A 23,494-nucleotide genomic window follows, 5' to 3' on the forward strand; every position below is an offset into this window, starting at 1 on the left:
AGGGGATTGCCGTAGGGTGGGTCTTTTATTAGTTTCAATGATTACATTTGGGACTTATTATTGCCACTGTATTTTCATGGAGGATCATGATTATTTACATTGCATATTCTGGCATTTTGCTTTGTCTCTAAATGTATTGTTTAATAGGATATGTTTATTGAATATTTTGTCCAATTCCAGGTGGAGTTTTTTCAATATGTTGTGAGACTATAAAATATCGATCTGCCAAGTCTGTATGTGGAGGAGCCTTGACACCGCAACATTGTGTAGCCCCTTTCCCCCTGTGTCTAGGGTGACTATGTGTGGTGCTTCCCCTGATGGCTCACAGGAGGCCTAATCCTCCGCTGTAGGGAGCCTGGGGTGTACGTAACGTGTATGTTACAGCGCCTCCACCTGAGAAGGATCCTCACAAAGTGGGATAGCCCCTCCCAAGACAATATACCCAGTAATACACACCAGAGTATGGTGCAACAATATTTACTGGACTTATAACACAGAGAAGAATACAATGCAACCACACCATACATATACCCACAGAGTATCTCCACAGTACTTGGGTGCAGGTACACCAGTGTCCCAGTGTCCAGCCCCAATTGTCACTCCCACCCCAAGTGTGTGTGACAGCGCTGCCCACAGTAGGTGTGTGTAAGGATCCGTCATCCACACCCCTCTAGGCGCGCTCTCTACTAACCTATACCCACGATCGGGTGCCCTGCATCTGCTGCCTCCTGCAGCACATCTCACAGACCAACCATTGCCAGAGTTCCTCCTAGGAGCGCGCACGGATCTCACTCGGCTTCTAATGCCACCTCCGCTGGCCCCGCCTCCAAGCTTCGCTCACACGGTGACGTCGTCGTAACGCAGCGCGCAAAATCAATCTCGTTCCGCTGCACAAAAGGATTCACCTGTCTTTTCCAGCAGTTCAAGTGAATGAAGATTGAGTCATCATCAATGGTGCCTTACCGACTGAATAGGATGCTAAGTGAGAAAAATGTAGGTCAATGTATGTTATATAATATAATTGTGTTACGATCTCGGGTATTTATATAAAAAAAATGTTTTAAAGTGAAAACTTTCTTTAGCATTTTTGAAGTGAAACTTCTTTAGCGTCACCTACCACATCGGCAAAATTCCCTGGCAGTGAATGCAGTTGATTGATGTGGAAGTCAGTGGTCACACACACACCTACCTGTGCCCCGGCAATCACGTAACGGCGAACAGCCCCCCACAAGTGATGCAGACCCTGCCGGGACACAGGCGCACTTAATATAAACATAGTAAAAATACACCACAGGAGGAAGAAAACAGAAAGCCCAGCTCATTTAAATTCCCTGCATCTACCTCCAGTACCTCTGCCTGAGTGAAGGAATGCCTCAAGAATAGTCCCTGGTGTCTCGTGCTCTGGCTCCCAGGGTCTGGCCTTCTCTGTCCCCGCTCCGTACACTGCTGCTGCCCATCATGAAGCGGGGAGCCCCCTCCCACCTCTCCCAACCCCCTTCGGCATGGACACCCGCTCTCCAGTACATCTGAATAAGTGAAGGAATTCCTCTCACACACACACACAGACTGACTGACTGACTGACTGACACACACATACACACACACACACACACACTGACTGACACACACACACACACACACACACACACACACACACACACACACACACACACACACACACACACACACACACACACACACACACACACACACACACACACACACACACACACACACACACACACACACACACACACACACTGAATAAGACACATACACACACTGACACACAAAGACACTGACTGACTGACACACACACACACTGACACACACAAGGAATTTACAATTACTATAAATATAGAAGTGCAAATAGCTAATACATGCGTTCTAAGTCAAACTTCTTTGCGTTTTGGCACTGCAATTGTGTTTTGCTTTTTAATGAAAAACATCACACTTCCAAATACAATTTCTGTGACAAAACAGTGACAAAAGACATTTAAAATGCACGTGCTCGGCACACACACACATTGTATTGTATTGTATTGTATGTCTTTATTTATATAGCGCCGTTAATGTACATAGCGCTTCACAGCAGTAATACATGTGGTAATCCAATAAGTAACAGATAATATAAATAACAGATCATGGGAATAAGTGCTTTAGACATTAAGGAAGAGGAGTCCCTGCTCCGAGGAGCTTACAGTCTAATTGGTAGGTAGGGAGAACGTACAGAGACAGTAGGAGGGAGTTCTGGTAAGTGCATCTGCAGGGGGCCAAGCTTTATGTGCCATGTGTTCAGAATAGCCACAGTGCTATTCATATGCTTCTTTTAGCATGTGTGTCTTAAGGTGGGTCTTAAAGGTGGATAGAGAGGGTGCTAGTCGGGTACTGAGGGGAAGGGCATTCCAGAGGTGAGGGGCAGTCAATGAAAAAGGTTTAAGGCGGGAGAGGGCTTTAGATACAAAGGGGGTAGAAAGAAGACATCCTTGAGAAGAACGCAAGAGTCTGGATGGTGCATAACGAGAAATTAGGGCTGAGATGTAAGGAGGGGCAGAAGAGTGTAAAGCTTTAAAAGTGAGGAGAAGAATGGAGTGTGAGATGCGGGATTACAGTAATCAAGACGGGAGAGAATGAGGGCCTGAGTCAGAGTTTTAGCAGTCGAGCAACAGAGGAAAGGGCGTATCTTTGTTATATTGCGGAGGAAAAAGCGACAGGTTTTAGAAATGTTTTGAATGTGAGGGGCAAATGTGAGAGAGGAGTCGAGTGTGACCCCAAGGCAGCGTGCTTGAGCTACTGGGTGAATGATCGTAGTTCCAACAGTAATGTGGAAGGAGGTAGTAGGGCCAGGTTTGGGAGGAAGTATGAGGAGCTCTGTTTTAGCCATGTTGAGTTTAAGGCGGCGGAGGGCCATCCAGGATGATATAGCAGAGAGACATTCAGAAACTTTGTTTTGTACAGAAGGTGTAAGGTCAGGTGTTGAGAAATATATTTGTGTGTCATCAGCATAGAGGTGATAATTAAACCCAAAAGATGTTAATAGGTCACCTAGAGAGAGTGTATACAGAGAAAAGAGAAGAGGTCCCAGGACAGAGCCCTGGGGTACCCCCACAGAGAGATCAATAGAGGAGGAGGTATTAGCAGAAGAGACACTGAAAGTACGATGGGAGAAGTAGGATGAGATCCAGGATAGAGCTTTGTTCTGAATGCCAAGAGTATGGAGAATGTGAAGGAGAAGAGGGTGGTCCACGGTGTCAAATGCTGCAGAGAGGTCGAGTAATATGAGCAGAGTGTAATGACCTCTGTCTTTGGCAGCATGGAGGTCGTCAGTTATTTTAGTGAGGGCTGTTTCCATGGAGTGAGCAGTGCGGAAGCCAGATTGTAGAGGGTCTAGGAGAGAATAGGTGTTGAGAAAATGGAGCAAGCGAGCGAATACAAGACGTTCAAGGAGTTTAGAGGCAAAAGGCAGGAGGGAGACAGGCCGATAGTTAGAAAGACAGGTAGGGTCAAGCTTGCTGTTTTTGAGTAATGGTATGACTGTTGCATGTTTGAAGGAGGATGGAAAGGTTCCAGAGCAGAGGGAGGAGTTAAAAATGTACGTGAGCGTAGGGATTATAGTAGGAGCAAGAGGTTTTAGGAGATGGGAGGGAATGGGGTCAAGAGGGCAAGTGGTAGAGGGAGAAGAGGCGATCAACAGCGACACATCCTCCTCTGAGACAGTGGAAAAAGAGTCAAGGAAGGCAGGAGGAGAGTTAGGAAGAGGTGTAGGATGGGAGGAAGAAACAGAGGGGATGTTCTGACGTCTGGATTCCACCTTTTCCTTAAAATAGTCAGCAAAGTCCTGAGCGGAGATGGAGGAAGGAGAGGCAGCTGAGGGTGGTTTGAGTAGAGTATCAAAGACAGAGAACAGTCGGCGTGGGTTAGACTTTTGCATGTTGATTAGTGAAGAAAAGTAGGCTTGTTTAGCTTGCGAGAGGGCAGAGTTGAAACAGGATAGCATAAATTTGTAGTGAAGGAAGTCTGCGAGAGTATTTTTTTTTATAAATGTAGCCATGTATAAAAATGGTATACAGTTCTCTTTCATGCTGGCAGTAAAACCTGGTAAGTATGCAGGATTGCCAGCATCAATCATGGAGGTTTGCCCTCGCACCCTGGTGAGGTGTCATATGTACACAAGGGGAGTGGTAACACGCTCTGTGTCCACTATTAGTGAGAAAAGAGGTCTGGCTATTTCCTAAGTTATATAAGACACAGCACTGCCCAAATTTAGTTGGTTATCTGTATGGTTCAAGCGTTATGATTCAGTTCTGGAGGTCTACAGCAAGTAAGGCTGTCAGACCTAGTCAATAGTATCTGCACTGTGATCAGGGACCTGACACAGGTGGTGATCCCCCTGCGGGGAGAGGTGACCCAACTCCATTGGGAGGGAATAACTTTCTAAAGGGATGAACTGTAATATAATGAGCGGCTGAGTACGACCGCTGCGAGGGGCAGTCTGCTGTGATGACAATAAAGTTGCCCAATTTCACCAAACCCTTGCTGTGTGGGAGTGAAGTTCTTGCACAGGAGGAGGCACCACAGAGGAGGTCCTCATCAGTTACATCTTCCTGCGGACGCAGAGATCCTGATGAGGTGGAGGCGCTGCACTGGATATTGGTAGGACTCTAAGCACACTACCTCAGATGCCTGTCTTGCTGATATCCCCATACCATCCAAGCGGGAGACTCAGGAGTCCTGTACGCCAGCAGGCGCACCACAACATACATGCATGTAATGGGGACCAGTTAGACCACAGGGGCCAATGTGAGATTGGGTGGGTCCAGAAAAACCGTTACATAAACAATAATGGAAAAGGGTACAGAACAAAAATGTGGGAAGAGGTACAGACAAAGCGCGATAAACAATGACCATTATATTAGTTAAACGTAAAGTTGAAAGTGGATTACGGCACTGTTGGTTAAGGATGACGACATGACAGATGCTACATTATACGAGGGTATTTTGAGAGGGTGAGGGTGTGATCCGTGTACAGTTGATTTATAAAAAATGTTAAGGCAAGACTAATATTGGAAGAAGGTGAACTTGTGTACAATACATTTAACATACTGTACTGTATCGCAAAAGAAACATTTTCATTAATCAAAAGGAGAGAGTGTAATATTAGCCAGTGTCTTCATTGGTACTTTGTGATGAAATATTGAAGTAGGCAATTTTTCTTTCGCTATAAATTAATCCAGTTATCTAATAATCTGTTACACACAGGCATATAAAGGTTGGAAGACGAGGGAAAGAATTATGGAGCTTTGCTGTGGGGGAGTTCATTTGACAACCAAGCTTATTAAAAAACGGCCATCAGCAGGAAATTAAAGATGCTAGCTCTAACTTGAAACATATTTGAGAATAAAATGGTTATGAGCAGCTATGAAGGGCAATGTGACACATATTTCGTGCATATTTTGTATTTGTCTGCAGCTGTACACATTGTAGGATAACACAGACTCTAGGAATCTGCAATGTGACGAATGTAAATGTAGGAGGCACCTCAATTTAAAAATAAAGAAATCAATATTTTCATCTAGGTAATAACTTTGGGAGTTCAATACTGTATTTCAAGAAAGAACTAAATATCAATAATATAATTAATATAAATCATTCCAAATATTGGACTTAGGGCATTATTAACTAAGCAATCTTCTGCTATTAAAGACCTTCCAACACTGGAAGACACATTACAGCCCATTGACCTTAATTGGCTGGCTTTAAGATGTTTTCGGCACCAGAAGGTGCCTTATTGCAGAAGACAGCTTAGTAAATATATATTTTATTGTTTTTCTTCTGTAACTCCTCTTTTCCGTCTCCTTAGACTGACTCCTATTCACTAAGGTGGGGGCCCAATTCCTACTCCCGTTTATAACAGTGCTAACCCCCGTGCTGGGCACGTAGCCCAAAGGTCAGATGATTTATTTATTTATTTATAAAAATGTTTTATCAGGAAGTAATACAGTACATTGAGAGATACCTCTCGTTTTCAAGTATGTCCTGGGCACAGAGTTATAAAAAAATACATGATTACAATAAAAGAACAGAGGTCAAACAGTCACTTAACAGACATTTCATGGACAGATAGAGTATGAAAATTGGGTACAGGGGATAGAGGCTTGTGAGTTTCAGATAGAAATAGAGCAGCTTTAACATCAACTAACATCAGCGAACGGCAGCAAATGGCTCACACCCTTTGGCTGCCCTTCGGCTGCGCCAAAGGCTGTGCGCCTTTGGGGCAACGCAGATGTACGCTGAAGTGAACCAAAAGATATTTTCTTTGTGTCCCCATGGCTCATTAGCATTCCAGTGGGTGGGGTTGCCGATTCAACAAAGGACAAGCACATGTTAACCCTTAGCATGCTGGTCCTGTGCAGAGGGGAGCAGTTCTTGTGGCGGGGGGGGGGGGGGGGGCATCAGGCTGTGCGCCTTTGGGGCAACGCAGATGTACGCTGGAGTGAACAAAAAGATCTTTTCATTGAGTCCCCATGGCTCATTAACATTCCAGTGGGTGGGATTGCCGATTCAACAAAGGATAGTACAGGACACTAGGCCTTGAATAGTAAAATGTATTTATAGAAACCCCTTATTGCCACAGATTTACAGACATAACAGTAATCCTCAATCGGAGGATCCGATACACAATATGACAGTATTTATAAAACGCTGGATAGTCAAGTCCCAATGCCTCTCGAAAGTCCCCACCACCCTGTGTTATGATGGGACTGTGTGTTAGTGCTGACAAAATGTCGGAGCTCTTAGTACCTGTGGATGTAACACATGGCAGAACTGTTCTACGCAAAGCCTTTAATACCCTTGTCTGTGGCTGAGGATCCCCTCGTTCATTACTCATGACACTGGTAGCCCAGTTACCAGTTGTTGATCATTCCAAACTCCAACAATCGTCTCAGCTCTCTCTCTCTCCCTCTGCATCTGCTCGTGTCTCCATGCATCTCTCTTTCTCTGCACGTTCCATTGTTCCTCCTTTCAGGAAGGACTGACCCTTAGTCTGAGCCAGTCCATCCTGAGATCAGTTCGATTCCATGCAGGACTGCCTCCACGTGCTGTTGCAGCCCCTTTTCAAGATTCCTCCCCTCTTCCCCAGCCTTTCCTACTGGCTGCTTCTCTGTTTATTATAAGGCACCTCCTCCTGCCCCAGAAGTGACTGCCTGATGCAGCACACATGCCGGGAGTTGGAATGTCCCATTGCAGCCAGAGGGCAGTGTATGTGTGTCAGCTGCATGCACTTACCATGGGATTATACTTCTGTGTCCTGCATCTCTCTGCTGTCCAACTATCAGACTCTGGGATGTCATGTATGGCTATGACTATGAGAGATCATTTGGCAACATTTGGATAGGGGTGTCTGATAAGAGTGGGATTTTAATATAAAGTTTTCATTTAATACTAAGAGCCAAATTATATGTAGCCTATTTCCCTTGGGCTACTAATTCTCTGGCCCCTTGAGCAATGTAAGTTCCAGTAAAGAACGGCAGTGTTGGTAGTAAATACTGCAGGGCTTGGTTATGTCAGGATATGCATGTTAGCTATACAGTTCAGGATAGCCTGGTATTACAGGGGTCTATGTTTGATAGGACGCCGGCTTACAAGCCACTCCCCTGGGATGAATGGGGGTTTTCCTCTAGAGGTTTGAATGTAACAGGAAGTTCTGTGCTGCCCCCCCTGCGAGGAGGAAGCAGTAGTAGAGCCTCTCCTGGATAGGAGTGGGCTGATGCCTTGCCTTGTTAGGGGGTAAGGTATGCTGAGGAGGGGTGCTTAAGGCATCAAGCCCTGGATACTGCCTTCAGGGAATGTATCCTGTATTGATGTACTGAACCAATCAAACCCAGTTATATCATCTCTGGTGTGATGCTTGCTTTGTGATCACGTGAGAAGAGTTTCCTGTGAGGACCATCTTGGCTGCCCCAGGATCCTCATAGGATGGAGGCGCTGCACTGACAGAAGAACCATCATGGAGAGCCTGTCCTGATGCCTCCCCATACCATCATGGAGAGCCTGTCCTGATGCCTCCCCATACCATCATGGAGAACTCAGGCCTTTTGTTCCACCGAACAGGTATGCACCGCACCAGAACACACTTGGTAGCGACATGATCTCCCTCCTGGGGGGGGGGAGGTTTGAGGGGGGTAGATGGGCTAAAGTGTGATAAAGTGATAGATGGGATAAAGTTTGCTAGTGACAGTTTTTTAGAGAAAGAGAGAAGGAGAGAGAGAGCTCACACATGTATCTAATCTAGCTATTAGCATATCTCAGGTGTACAACAAGCAAGGTGGTGACATTGGAGCGAAATGGCATCGCCATGACAATGGGACAATGGGATGTCACATGATGGCGAGACGCCATGTGGTGTCACATTGCTATGACAACAGGGCACCCTGTGGTGTCGCATTGCCATAACAGGGCACATAACACATTGTGTCACGGCATCATATGACTTCCTGTTGTTATGGTGATGAAACACCATTTGACATTTGCAGCGCCATGAGAAGGAACCCTGCATGAAAGATGACAAAGGAGATGGTACGAGGTCCTGCACCACATGTCCTGCACTCAGCCCCGCAATATTCCTAGCCGGCCCTGTCCACAATGAGCATTATTCTGGTAACCAGTAAGTGGAACTGGTCTGCTTTTAAAGAAATCGAGGGGGAGCTACTACAGGTATATGCACTAATTTTGGTGATAAATAAAGGATATGCACAAAGGTGGCTACGGTATAACTGAACAGGGACACAAATATTCACTGCCATATACCAGAGTGGCAGAAACATACTGAATTGAAAAACTTTCTTTTAGATCTAGCCCTCTTTCCTACTGACATAGAAAAACTACTAATGCTGTGTATACCTGTTGGCTCAGTGAGATATGAGCCTCCGCAAGCTGGGAGCCTGGGGCAGCAATATATATTTGGCAGCGCCTCCACTTGCCCAGGATCCCCAATTAGTAAGATTCCCCTGGACAAGAATAACAATGATATTCCATATAGTATAACGGTTTACTATAAGTGAATGCAGAACATGAACCTACACACATATGCATATATATATATATATATATATATATATATATATATATATATATATATATATATATATATATATATATATATATATATAACTACCATGCAAGCAGATATGGCAATACAATAATACAACACCGGTGGCTTTGCCACCTCCAACTGGAGTAATGTCTCTTCCACCACCGTGTGTACCCCACACCATGTCCAATGTACTACCAGTCCCTTGGTCATTCAACCCTCAGTGTCCCCAAAGAACCATCCCCCAAGGCGGGATCAGCGCCTGCAGGTACCGGTGTTGGTGCACTTAGTATAATACCTTCCGACTGCTCCAGAAGCCGGTAACTGTTCTTCACAAGGGATCCGGCGATCCAGCGTAGTCTCCTATGAGTCTTTACTTGAGTCCGCAGCTTGATCCCAAACCACCACTCTCACCGCAGCACACGAAGACACAGTGTCCCTGTATGCAGATATCAATAAAGGGTATGCTGTCCCTATCTATGGGCGTTCCCTGCAGTACCACAAGCTAGTGGTGACTCACGGCCTGCACTGGGGCCTAAGGGGAATCTCTGGCCTATGCAGTGGGTCACCGACCCCCTGCAAAACACACCTCCTCTCCCCTTGCTTCCCCGGAGCGCACTGACTAGCGTGGTTTCTCCCCCACGCTTCCCTTTCCTGCCTGCCAGCAATCATCCCCTCCTATTCGCTCCCTGGCATCACGTGTCCCTGCTGAGGCTCATGGGAATTGTAGTCCCAGCTCAGAGCCTCTGTTCTATTGGCCAGCCTTCGCGCGCTATTCACTGCGCATGCGCGAACTTCCTCAGTGTCTCCCGTCGCGCATGGTACTGCGCATGTGCCAGACGCAACATGGCGGCGTCCTGTGCTTGTCGGTCCGCCGCGGAGCCTCTGTGACACTCATACGATGCCTGCTCGACCCCCACCTTCCTGAAGGCCAGCTGACCTGCCGCTTGTCCCTACAGTATTCTCAGCTAAGTACAAGCAAAGGGAGGCACAGGGGAACACCACTACATAGAATAAATAAAACTCAGCAACTTCAGGAAGTGATTCCGCTGACTTCCCACAGCACACAATGTTATTGAGTTGACAAGTTTAAGGCACCTTATGAGGAATGTGGTATCATGTCAAACCCGAAACGGTCAGAAGTTGAACCATACAACCTCCGTTAATTAGGACAACAGCTCTAGCAGTGTGAGATGAACCAGCTGATGGCTAGCGCCACTGTCACAGCATACTTAATTTTCCGCTCTACTTCTCATTGAGTGCTCATATCTGCACAACGCACTTTACCCTCTTCTGGGATAGAGAAGCATATCAAATAAGCAATCTTCTGCCATGAGACACCTTCTGGCATGGGAAGGCACCTTACAGTCCATTTATATGAATAGGCTGCAATGTATTCCAGCACCGAAGGTGCCTTATGGCAGAACACTGCTTAGTAAATATGGCCCACTCTCTAGATCCTATTAGAAGTACTAACTCAAGGCACCAGTTCACTTTGTTATATAACATTCTCTCTGCATCTACTTTATTTGCTGTGCTTCACCTTGTTTTTACTTGTGTGTGTCAGAAAACCTGTGTTTTATTTCATCTCACCTGGCCTCAGTAACTCATAGCCCTCACTACAGATATTACTTTGTGCTTGAAGTCCTTTCAAGGTTACAATCAACAAAATAGATATCCCTTGGATGTACAGTATGCTAGTTGTAGACAGTGGTGCACTGCTAGCCATCAGCTGATTTAGCTTACACTGTTAGAGCTTTAGCCTAGAAAAGCCATGATTGTGGGTTCTAGATCTATTTTGTCTGACACCAGTACACTATTCCAGTCTTTAGGTCAGTGTCTTAGGCTTATCAAGTCTATATAGTTGGTATAGAAATCCATTTAGGAAGTGTGGGGTGGGACTCATTTAAATATACATAGGTGACCATCCCCATTGGCAATAATATTCACACTTACATATATTTACAAATATATTATTTACGATATATTGCAATATACTATGCAGAACATATGGAATGTTGTGATATATTTTGAATATATTGTGATGTCACATATCACAACTGTATCACTGACACTCATTCAATTTCACATATAAAATGGCTCTCTATGGTTACAATGTAATAAATATTGCCCTGCATGCAATATAAACATATTTATAAACTAAAAAATAATGCAGGGAGGAGTGCACACCTCTGTGGTAACTGCAATTTACATGATATAACAATATTTAAAAAGAGAAACAATAAGGATTCTGGCCCATATTTACAGTACAAGTACTATATTTAACTTGAATGGCCAATAAGATTTTACAGCGGCAAAACATGTCTTACGGTGTAGTACTGCTCAGTAAATAATGGTCAAAATTAGCTTTGTCCGACATAACGGACACAGAGACATGTGGATCATTGCCTTGTTTCATACTTGTGTAGCCATGTGTCCTCTTGGCTACAAATCTGCTCTGCCTAACACATAAGCCCTGGTACCAGAGCAGACGGTTAATCCGGCTTTTCCCCTGCAGTAAGCAGCTTCCTTGAGTGACAGGGGGGTGGGCGTGCTTAGGCGTGTGTACTGCCCAATCAAGGTCTAAGACCTTGGACCCTCCTCCTGGGTACAAAATGAGCTGCAGAGCCTAAATTTAGAGTTCTATTCTGAGTTCTAGGAAGTGTGGGGTCAGGGCTCTGCCCACCTCTCTTCCCCTCCCTTATGTCACCAGGGAATAAGGGAAGAGCAGAGGATAGACCTTTAGAGCCTCAAGCCCTTTTGGGTTTATTCCAGGGACTTGAAAAGAAATGTACCGTTGTATGCTGTATCCTGTGGTAAAGAAAATAAAGACGGTTCCGGTTTTATATACATCTGCCGGAGAGTGCAGTTAATCCGGGGGAGTATCCAAGAGTATTCCTGAAGGGATTGCACCCAGCTCTGCTGGGGCCCGTGGGGAATGGAGGCTCTGCACCAGTAAGAAAGAACCACCCAGCAATGAAAGCCTGTCCTGTTCGTCTCCACTACCATTGGCGGACGCTCAGTATTCTGTGAGCCAGCAGGTGAGCAGCACAAAACACTGTGTAATAGTGAAATCTCCCAGAGGGTGGGGGAAAACCTGTTACACTTACGGTACTTGTTTAAAAGGAGCAATACATGGCCTTGGTTTCTTTTTCCTTTGGCAGACATTTGTTTAACCTTATACAGTAGATTGAAAGGGCTACAGACCAGAGGAGCGGTCATGGGAACCTGCCACTCAACGTTATGCTCCGTGTTTGGTCAAGAGAGGTAACTGAGCTCCACCTTGAAGTATTGTAAATTGCCATTGGTAAGGGGGCCTTTCTCCCCAACCCATAGATAGGGACAAAAGACTGATTTTAGTCAGAGCTCTCCACAGGAGCTAAGTCTGTTTATTTTGCTGCTCCCTTTCTTCTGAAACCTAAGCTGTGTTTTTATTGTTTAAATCATAAAAGCCATAAAAGCTCATAAAAGCCATAAAAGCTCATAAAAGCCAATTTTGATTTCCCCTAAACTACGCTCCTCTTTTAAACCTCTGCACACATTTCCTAAAGTGACGTTAAGTTAGGTTAAATCCACGTTAAGGGACTTAACTGTGCTCTGTGGATCTTTCCCCTAATACATTTGTAATGAACAAAGATGTATTGAAAGCGGAGGAATTGAAAATTGAAAACTCATCAAAACAAAGTATAGCCTATAATCTATTTGGGGCCTTTGTTATTTTTTATATGGGACGATAAAGGGTTTTCTGTCTTTAGACATTTCAGGAAAACTGGGTATTTTTGCCCTATTAGCATTCTAAATAGCTTTTATCAGCTATGAACCGTGCAATTTATTGTGAAGTTAATTATAAAATGATGACCACCATGGGCACGGACACTGAGTAATTATCTTGAGACCATTTGCTTAAATATACTATGTAAGGGCACATTCAGAAAGAGAGTACCTGGATTTCTTATTTATTGCACTAATTAACCTGACGATTTGTCTGCTTTATAGTTCCTTGTGTTGTAACTGGATATGAAAGAGCCCTAAAGCTTATTATTTTTTTCCGTAGTGTGCATGAGAGACTTATTTACTGCAGTTTATGGGCGTACATAAAGTTCTAATATAAACATGGGCATAAAGTTTAAATAAAATGTACTTTGTTAATCCAAAACACAAACACATTGACCATTAACTTAATTAAGGGGTTACTGGTGTTTAAATGGTTGGGCATCGGCCCTTACATGTTGGTGAAGAAGAGGAGGAGGACACCTTCTTCCTGGCAGGGGTAAGTAAAACATTTATTAGTTTAATTTGTACTGTATTTTACTGTGCACCGTATGTTAATGGGCAAAAGTTCTAGTAGTCATATTTGGCAACTAGGGCATTTGTCCATTACTTTGTTTGCGCGGTGGGGTGGGGGGGGGTTGTTGGGTTTAGAGTGGGTGGTTGAAGGGGGTAGTTTCTCCGGGGTGGGTGGTTAGGCCTCTTGGGTGGGTACTGTGAGGGGTTAACCCCTCCATTACCCTAGGGGTAACAACCCTTCCGGTAGACCCAACCACCCACCCTGGGGCAGATACCCCCTTTACCCACCCCCTCTACCCGCAATAAACAAGGTAATATGATTTAACCCTTTGAATACCTAATGAAGATATTTTTATTTTATTTTAATTACATAGCATTGAAGCAGGGAGTCTCCGGAGTTGAACCACATTAATTTCAGCACCGGGGACTCCCTGTTTCCCAAGATACAAACCAGTATGGGGTGCCGGTATCTCCGGCATGTTTCATTCTTCCGTGCCGTGACCAGGACATTTAAACTTGTTGGAGATACATACAGGAGCCTGTAACTCGAGAAGCAGAGGGTCCCTAGAGCTGAAATGAATGTGTTTTAGCTCAACTTTCTTCCGGTCTGGCCGCCATGAAAATGCATTGCTTTAAGGCTGAGGCCCTGGTGTCGGCGCTGCACGTGCGCCTGCCAGGCTGGCCGTGCGTGTAGCCGAGATCCCCAGTCGATGGGGAGCTGCAGGGGGAAAGACGGTGGCGGGGGCCGTGGCCACAATGTCACCCAACAGTTTCACCCTCATTGGCTGAACCGCTAGGGGGCGTGGCCAGCGCTCCATCGGGAGTTGCGAGCACAGATTTCCTGTCTTCGGTGAAATCTGTTCACACAACGCAGCGGGCAAGGTAGTTAGTGGGCCCGGCCCTATGAGGGGTGGTTCTTGTCCCTGCAGCGCCCACCATAAGACCTAGTCTTAGTGCTCTGAGCTCAGTGTTTGCTTCAGTTGCTGTGTTTGGTTCCTGTAGCAAATATTCGAGAAGAACTTCTGTGATTACAGTTAATTATAAAGGGAGGATTGCGAGAGGGAACACCTCCTTTGAATATCATTAGCACTAATGTCCATTATAGTAACGCAAAGGCTTGCTATGGCTGAAAACACCACTTAACACTGTGTTAGTGAGCTTTGAAGGTACCCATTAGCACTTAATGAGGCATTACGTTAAGAACTTTTACATTTGTATACTATAAGGTATCACAAACTGCATAAATCTTTGAATGCAATAAAAATCTATGAGTAAACCAATAAATAAGTACATACATAATACATACAGTACATAAATATGTACAACTGAATGAACCAGAATTTTGTTTATTGTAGGGCCTGATTCTCCTACTTATATACCTTATTTATATTTTTAAATATGTACTTCATTTTTCCTTTTATATTATATTCAGTAATAATGTAGCAGTAATTAATTGCTGATCATTTTATTTGGTTATGTTTGTTCAACTAGAGAATAATAGATATTTATGTCTTGCAAATGAGTGTAATAAATTATAGTTTCCATAGTGTCAGACTCGTATGCATGATTGTGCCAAGTATTCCTAATTTTTGTAAATTATATGTTGTATTTCCTGGTAAAAATCAATTTTCATCCTTAAAATGGAAACAAACAGGGTTCAGTGTTCTAGCTTGTTTTTCTGCCATAGACTAAAAGGGTCAGTGAATAACAATGAGGTGAAATAATAGCTTTTTAGACCTAGTGACCCTAAAGTTAATGTAATTTCAAGGATTTGGAAACTGAAGAATAGTAAACCTACAGCCCATGCTACAATCTTCAGCTTTTCTTACTTGAGTATGATTGCTAAGACTACAACACCGTTATAGCTGAATACTTTATTTATTTATAAAATGTTTTACCAGGAAGTAATACATTGAGAGTTACCTTTCGTTTTCAAGTAAGTCCTGGGCACAGAGTTATAACAATATATAGGTTATATTAAATGAACAGGGGTATACAGTCAATTCACGGACATTTCATGGACAGTTAGAGTTGGAAAATTGGGTACCAGAGATAAAGGGCTGGTGAGTTTCAGGTTGAAATAGAGAAGCTTTAACATCACCAAACATCAACGAACGGTAGCAAACAGCTCACACCCTTTAGCTGCCCTTCGGCTGTGCAAAGGCTGTCCTCCTTTGGGGCGACGCAGATGTACACTGAAGGGGTTCAGATAGAATGCCAATTAAGTAAAGTTTGCTCCAAAACGACACCCGTGAATGAAAAAAGAATTAGACAATTGACATCCATCTAGCTCTCTAACTGCACCCGCAGCATCTCTGGGAACTTCAGTGTAACACTGTTCCCCCCGCCCCTCAATCTCATATAGGGACTATTGCTGAGGAGATAGGCGTATTACCAGGTATGTGGTGCTATACCTGTAGGCTGCAGGAGTTCTGAGTCGTCTGCTAGTTGGTAATGAGACAGGAGCAGGACAGGCTCTGGGTTCTTCTTACTGGTTGGTTTCAGCGCCTCCAGCTGTGATGGAATCCACGTGTGTGGGTGTCAGCCCCCATCACTACACTCCTTACCCCTCCTGCCCAGGAACTGACACCAGGCAGAGGTATATTTGAACAGGATTTATTGTGATGATTGCTGCAACAGCTCTTCATGACAGATCTCTGGGTTCTTCTTACTGGTTGGTTTCAGCGTCTCCAGCTGTGATGGAACCCACGGTGTGTGGGTGTCAGCCCCCATCACTGCACTCCTTACCCCTCCTGCCCAGGAACTGACACCAGGCAGAGGTATATTTGGACAGGATTTATTGTGGTGATTGCTGCAACAGCTCTTCATGGCAGCACAGTATCTCTGAGATCCCAGGACCTCTAGATGGTGCTGCCCCGATAGAGTGGGTCTCTGGTCTTGATGGTCTCTAGGCCGTCCAGCCTAGAGTGGGCCTGCTTTCCCCTGATAGGAAAGACTGACAGCCTCCCTCTCTCCTTGGGGACCAGAATCAGACTCTCTAACTTTTAGCTACTCCCCTTGTAAAACTCTGGAAGGGGCAGACTCATGGACTGTACCCTCCTGCAAGGGGCTGTACACAGGCTATGAGTCACCACCTACCTTCCTTCACTTTCAAGGGAAGCAGAAGGGGGTCACTGGCCAAGAGATTAACCCGCTACTGCCTGAAACTTAACAGGACTTACATAGCAGATATACTTTGTGGGGAAAGATAGGTATGTGTTATATCAAATTCAACAAATGCAAAGTCAGGGGTTCCTCGCAACCCACATGCTGTGCAATAGGCCGTAGTAGCCAAAAGCCTATTCTAATTCTGTTTTGTTGCCATTGTTACCAATGTTCCCAATGGCAATTGTATTTAGTTTGTGTGGGGAAGGGGGGTATTGTATTTTGTGTGGGAGGAGGGTATTGTGTTCAGTTTGTGGGGGGGAGGGGGTTTATTGTGTGTAATCAGGGGAAGTGTTGAGTGTGAGGATGGGGGGAGTGAGATTGAGTGAAATAGGGGGGTAATTAAGTGATAGCGGAGGGGGGAGAGGAGTGTGAGAGTGGGTGAAGAAGAGAGGGAGAAGAGTGAGAGAGAAATACATATATCTTGGCATGTATTAAATTTAGTATATATGGACCAATTGAGTCTCATAAATGTAATGGACAACTACTCTGATCCTATTAAGACAGGGAGCCATTAAGGCATATTATGAAGTATGTCTCTGCTATAGCGATATTTGAACTAAAAGAGTTTGAACAGGTAGCGGTTGTACAGGGACAGGTCGTGAATTTATATACCTGGTCCCTCTTTCCAAAATATTTTTAAATACTCAATAAAAGGGATTCATGCGGGGGGCCTACGGTGCTGATATTAATGGGCATCACTTCCGGAGACTCCCGGCATCAATCCCATGCAGGAAAAAATGCATTTTTTTTCTCTAAGTCCCCTTATCGGCAGCTTCTCACCACCTTCCTGACAACTTTTCCTGGCGGGAGGATTTTGAGCGGAAATCTCTATTCTAGAGCTGTGATTAGCCTCGATGAGCAAATGGGGGCTACTAGAATTGCACGAGTTTGAAAATCTGACGATAAGGGACTTCTCGCCGCTCAATTGGCAAATTTTTTTTCTCTGTCCACCCTTAAGAAAGTATTGCATGAGTTCTTCTTGCAGATGAAATCAGTTTGAATTTGACCATCAATATCAATATAAAGAATGAGATCTAAATAATGAATACGGTGAAAATGTAATTGATATGCTAAATATAACATTTTGTGTTATTATTCAAATAATCTATGAAAGTATTAATGTGTAAATGTCCCCATTCCAAATAATAATCAAATCATCAATATATTTTTGTAAAAAACAATATATTCCTTATAGAAAATGTGGGCGAACTCCCACCAACCTATAAATAAATTGGCATATGATGGGGTAAATGATATCCCCGTAGCCATGCCTGTAGCTAAGACGTGTGATCAAATAAAATAATAATTGTGTGTTAATAAAAAAATTATGAAATCCAAAATAACTCGACATTGTGCAGTAGATAAGTCTGAGTGCATTAAGTAATGTCGGACAGAGGTCATGCCATGATCATGATTCATGTTACATTAAGGGTTACCCAGAGATATAGTTTTTACACCATTTTATATTTTCCAATTGATTGCAAAGACTCTTGTGCCCTTTAGATATGAAGGTAAATTCTGCACCAATGGCTGTAAATAGCAGTTCGCATATCTCGATTAAGCATCTCTTAAAAATTCAATATTTAAGACTATGGGCCTCCCAGGAGAGGAGCTCAAAGATTTGTGGATCTTTGGGAGATAGTGGAAGATGGGCATCACTAGGTCATCATTATTGAAATATTCTAATTCTTTGTCTGTAAACACGTAAAATATCTTCCCTTCCTCTAATAGATCTCCAAGTTCCTTTAAGAATGATTCAGTTGGGTCACAACGGAACTTAGAGTAGGAGGATTCATAATTGAGTTGGTGTATAGCATCTTTTCTATAATTACTTTTGTATTGTACTACGGCTTCTCCCTTATCAGCATTTTTAATAATAATAATGGATTTATTATTAAAAGAGACCAAGTTGTTCATCCTTAGATAAATAGGAAAAGTGAAATCCTTTTGCTAACATTTGTAAATCTTTATCCACTAATTTTTCAAGGGGAGGTTATTTGTAACATTTATTGATTTTGTATACCATTGAGAGAGTTCCCAGCACTCAAATATGAATACAATTGCAACACCAATTGTAAATAAAATTTGATTTTACTGGCATATCGAATATAATATGAAGCAAACATCCACACATAACAGTGATCATAATGTTAAAGCTGAATAATACAACAATAATATACAATATAAGGCAACATAGCTCGTAATGCACAAAAATTATGGTGGGGAAAAAACAAGGGGATGCACTGGAAGGGAAACAAGGTACGTGGAGGGAGAGGGGGGGCAGGGGAATAAGGGGGGCAATATTTTGGGGCTCCTAGTCCCTTCTTCTGGCCCGTTCCCTAAGACCAAACATATCCAGGTACTTCCCTTATCCCTGTAATAAACTGGTGCTCCCAAACATAAAACAAGGTATTTGGACTATCCAAAATAATGAGCAAATGCTATATGCTGGCTAGTGGATAAGTATCCCACAGTGGGGTACAAAACGCAATAATACCAACTGGTATAGGCATCCTGCAGGCCCCTATACAAGTTGGTTTGATTTTTGCTCTTTATACTCCGATTATTTATAGAATTATCATTGCTTAGAGGATTTTGCTGCACTATCTAGGACAGCCTGTATTTGGGCTAGTAGTGGTTCTCCATTTGATTATTGTCTGTGGTATTATTGTGTTTTGTCTCCCACTGTGGGATACCTATCCACTAGACAGCATAAAGCATTGTATTCATAGTTGAGTGCTGGGAACTCTCTCAGTGGTAAATATTGTAACCATATTCGCATTTCTTTTTTCTATAACCGAATGGATTCCTGCGTGATCCAGCTGGAGACAAGGAATCAGGAGAGCACCTCATTCTAACCACCCACCCTTGGGGACAATACCCCCTTCACCTATCCCCACTTCCCACAATCAAAACACTACACAGAACAGCCCCACTACCCACCTCCTATGCCCCACAATAAACATTACCATATTTAATAAACAATACACCACCCACCCCCTGTACCCCCTCATAAAAACATGATTTATTATTTTACATACAGGCTTAATACCCCAGGCCTACGGTAGTCCCCGTGGTCCAGAAGGGTGTCCGCAAGCCCCACAGTGCAACTGTCACCAACTGTCATTCCACTGGCTAAGCACAGTCACATGGTCCAGTGGAACGTAATTATTAAAGGGGCAATGGCCTGTGCTGATAGCAGACACAAGGGTTTACAGATAATGAGCTTCCTTTGATTTCTGTAGCTGGTTTAACACACTTCCCCAGCAGTGCAAGATATTTGCAGCACTTTCCTATTTGTGATCATTTATTGACAATATTCCGAGCAGTTTGAGCTGTAAACTGTAACAATAGATAATGTTACCTTAGTAATATAAGAATGTAACTGCTGAGTTAAGATGCGTCCATAGTGCAGGAGACGGTGAGAGCGACATAGCTTGCGCTGAAAACAAACACTAGGATGCCAATGTATTTATGTATAGTGTGCATGCGTGAGCACGTGCACAAGCGCAACGGAGTGACCAGTGCTTCACGCGACAAACAAGTTTGAATTTCCTGCGCGAAGGCCGGGTCACTTGAGCGGTTCATCCAATGAGGCCGAATCAGCTCTGTGATGTCACATCCGCGCCCCTCGACACGCCTCCCTGTCGCCTCTGCCCGCAGGACAGGAAATTACTCCTGCTGCAGGCGAGTGTGTGGTGCGCCGAGGCGCGCGATCGCACGCCCGCTTCTACTATAGCCAAGGCCTTACACTGTCTGAAGGATTGATTGTATACTTGAAGGCAATCATTTTTGCTAATCGATTGTGGGAGAACTAATCGATCGGCAGCTGAGGTAATTGGTTTTCCATAAAGTGAATCAAAGGCTGCAAATATTAAAACTATAGAGAGAAAAGTGCCGCTTTGACTCTGGTACATGCTGTAAGTGTTCATAAAAAAAAAATATCGCTGGGCCATTTAAATCGCCTGTTTTTTTAGCGGTGCTATCACGGTATTAAGAAAGCCTCGACTACCTGTGATAGCAAAATTCCCAAAATGGGCGAGTAGCTTGCAACGTGAAGATCGCCTCTGTGAAAAGTGCTTACCCAGATTTCTTTCAGCTGGTGAGAGAGCTGCTCAGAGAGAGTTTCCACCTTCCTCTGGAAGCCCTTGTGGGAGCGAAGTCAGTGTCATATCCCGTTTACGCTGCTGCTAGAGTCTTGGTAGTTCCAGCTCCCGCTGTTCAGACGAAATACAAAATGAGCATCGCCAAAAATTTTTCCTGTGGGGGGCTATATCCACACATCACATTGTTGTAATGATTTGATGCTCCCCCTACACTGGAAGATCTACTGAGCGTGGTAAAAGGGCATGAAGCTTATACGCGTCTGCATGCTCCTAAGAAACCTAAAGAATCTCGTAAGGAAGAGACCAAGGAGGCGAAGGCCTCGAAGCCTAAAGAGGCAAAAAGTGCCACAGATATCTCTTCTCTAGTGGTGCCGGTTTCCGCCCCCAATGAAACTAGAAGTTTGGCTTCTAATCCTGCCCCCAAGCCCAAAATGATATCCACTGCTACCATTGTGACCGACTCGGTCATATCTCTAGAAACTGCCCAGAGTCCAACACACCCATCACTAGGGTCAACTCCTTCGTCGTACAGGCACCACCCTTATGTCTAAAAGTGCCACGATCTCTGGCTACCATACCGGAGCTCCCAGAGAGCGACCTGGAGGTCAGCCCTGATGAAGTTCCCCAACAGGACGCCTACAGTAGGGTAGGACCTGCCGTGATCATAAGAGTCGTCGTGGAAGGCATACATTCCTGGGCCTTGCTGGATACCAGGTCCCAGGTGACCATTATCTACCGGCCTTTCTACGACCAGCACCTCAAACATCTGTCCTTGCAGTCGGCGGAAAAGATGAAGTTGTGGGGTCTCAGTCAAGAAGACTACCCCATTGATGGTGTGGTGACAGCTCGGGTAGATATACTGCAATTGAACACTAAGAGGACCCATCCCATGGAAGTGGAGGCCCTGATATGTCCAGAGCCTCAGGAACACATGAGTGCTCACATCATATTGGTTACCAATGCCGATGTGGTACGGGCCGTGATCCGGGCATATCTTCATGAGGTGGGTGAACTACCCTTATCCGCTTTGCAGATCCACCCGGCACTCAATGACGAGTGCTATAAAGTTGCGGCACAAGAGCAGTATGGTGAGATCTTCAATCATGAGAGAGGATTGATCAAGATCCCACCAGGGGGAGTGAGGCACATGACAGCAGTGGCCAAGTACCCAGGACGCGATGAAGCAGATCAATACTTCTCTCTAGAGATCACACACGCGGAAGAACTTAAGAGGGGGTACAAGATGATACCAGAAATACGGGAGTGGAAATCCTCTATTCCAGAGAAAATCACGGTGTTCATCCAAAACATCTCACCGCACCCAGTGCCGTTTGAAGTCAGTCAGAGACTGGGTAGGATATACCCGGTCACCACCGTAGAAACTATAGCGCATGTAAATGCCGCTACCGCGCAAGATGAGCCTGCTGGGCTAAAGTTTGATTTCGGGGAATCAACCCTGTCAGAAGACTGGAAGAGACGGCTAAGTGCCCAGCTGGAGGAACGCCGAGAAGTGTTCTCCACTAGTGATATGGACATGGGCTGCAGCAAGAACGCCCAACACATGATTCATCTGAATGATACCACGCCATTCCGGGAGTGGTCCAGGCGTATAGCCCCCAGAGATGTGGAGGACATGAGAAATGTCCTAAATAAGATGGAGACAGCAGGCATAGTGACCGAATCCCAAAGTCCATACGCCTCTCCGATTGTGGTGGTACGAAAGGAAAATGGGTCCGTTCGCTTGTGCGTGGACTACCGAATCCTGAACAGGCATACCATACCTGTTCAGTACACTCTGCCATGGATAGAGGAGATCCTCAATGAGCTGATGGGAAGCCAATGGTTCAGCCTGCTGGACCTGAGATCCGGCTACTACCAGGTACCCATGAGCTCTGAAGACCAGGAGAAGACGGCGTTCGTCTGCCCCCTCAGGTTCTATCAGTCTACCTAAATGCCCCAAGGCATTTGTGGGGCTCCAGAGACTTTCCAGCAGCTGATGGAGAAGACCATTGGGGATATGAACCCTCGCGAGTGCCTGGTCTATCTTGATGACATAATCGTGTTTGTAAGAACTCTCGAAGAGCATGAGCAACGTCTCCTGAAGGTGTTAGATTAGGCAAAGAAGGCCTGAAGTTATCCCTGGACAAGTGCCGGTTCTGCTGAACATCCGTCACCTACGTGGATAACATAGTGTCCGCAGACGGAGTGGCTACCGTCCCCGCCAAGGTTGAAGCCGTGGTGAACTGGCCAAGACCAGACAACGGGATGGATTTGCGGTCCTTCCTAGGGTTCTGCGGATACTACCGCCGCTTCGTAGAAGAATACTCCAGTAAAGCCAAGGTTCTCAATAGTCTACTAAAGGTTTACCCAGAGGAACCTCGGCAGAAAGCTACTTCCCCACGAACACCCTTTTGTGACAAGTGGACATCTGCCTGTGAAAGGGCCTTCACTGGACTTAAGAAAAGTCTGACGTAAGCCCCAGTCCTGGCTTACGCTGATCCAGAGAAACCATGCGTCCTGCACATGGATGCCAGTTTCAATGGGCTGGGAGCTGTGCTACACCAGAAGTATCCTGCTGGCCTTTGCCCAGTGGCGTATGTGAGCCGAAGCCTATCTCCCAGCGAGCAAAACTACCCTGTTCACAAATTGGAGTTCCTCTCCCTCAAGTGGGCAGTAGTCGAAAAACTCCATGACTACCTATACGGAGTCTCCTTCGAAGTAAGAATGGACAACAACCTATTCTCATATATCCTAACTTCAGCCAAACTGGACACCACTGGCCACAGGTGGTTAGAGGCCCTCTCAAATGATCAATTTACCTTGAAATACAGGAGGGGTTGCA

The sequence above is a fragment of the Ascaphus truei genome, chromosome 4 (assembly GCF_040206685.1).
Source record: "Ascaphus truei isolate aAscTru1 chromosome 4, aAscTru1.hap1, whole genome shotgun sequence".
Taxonomy (NCBI): domain Eukaryota; kingdom Metazoa; phylum Chordata; class Amphibia; order Anura; family Ascaphidae; genus Ascaphus; species Ascaphus truei.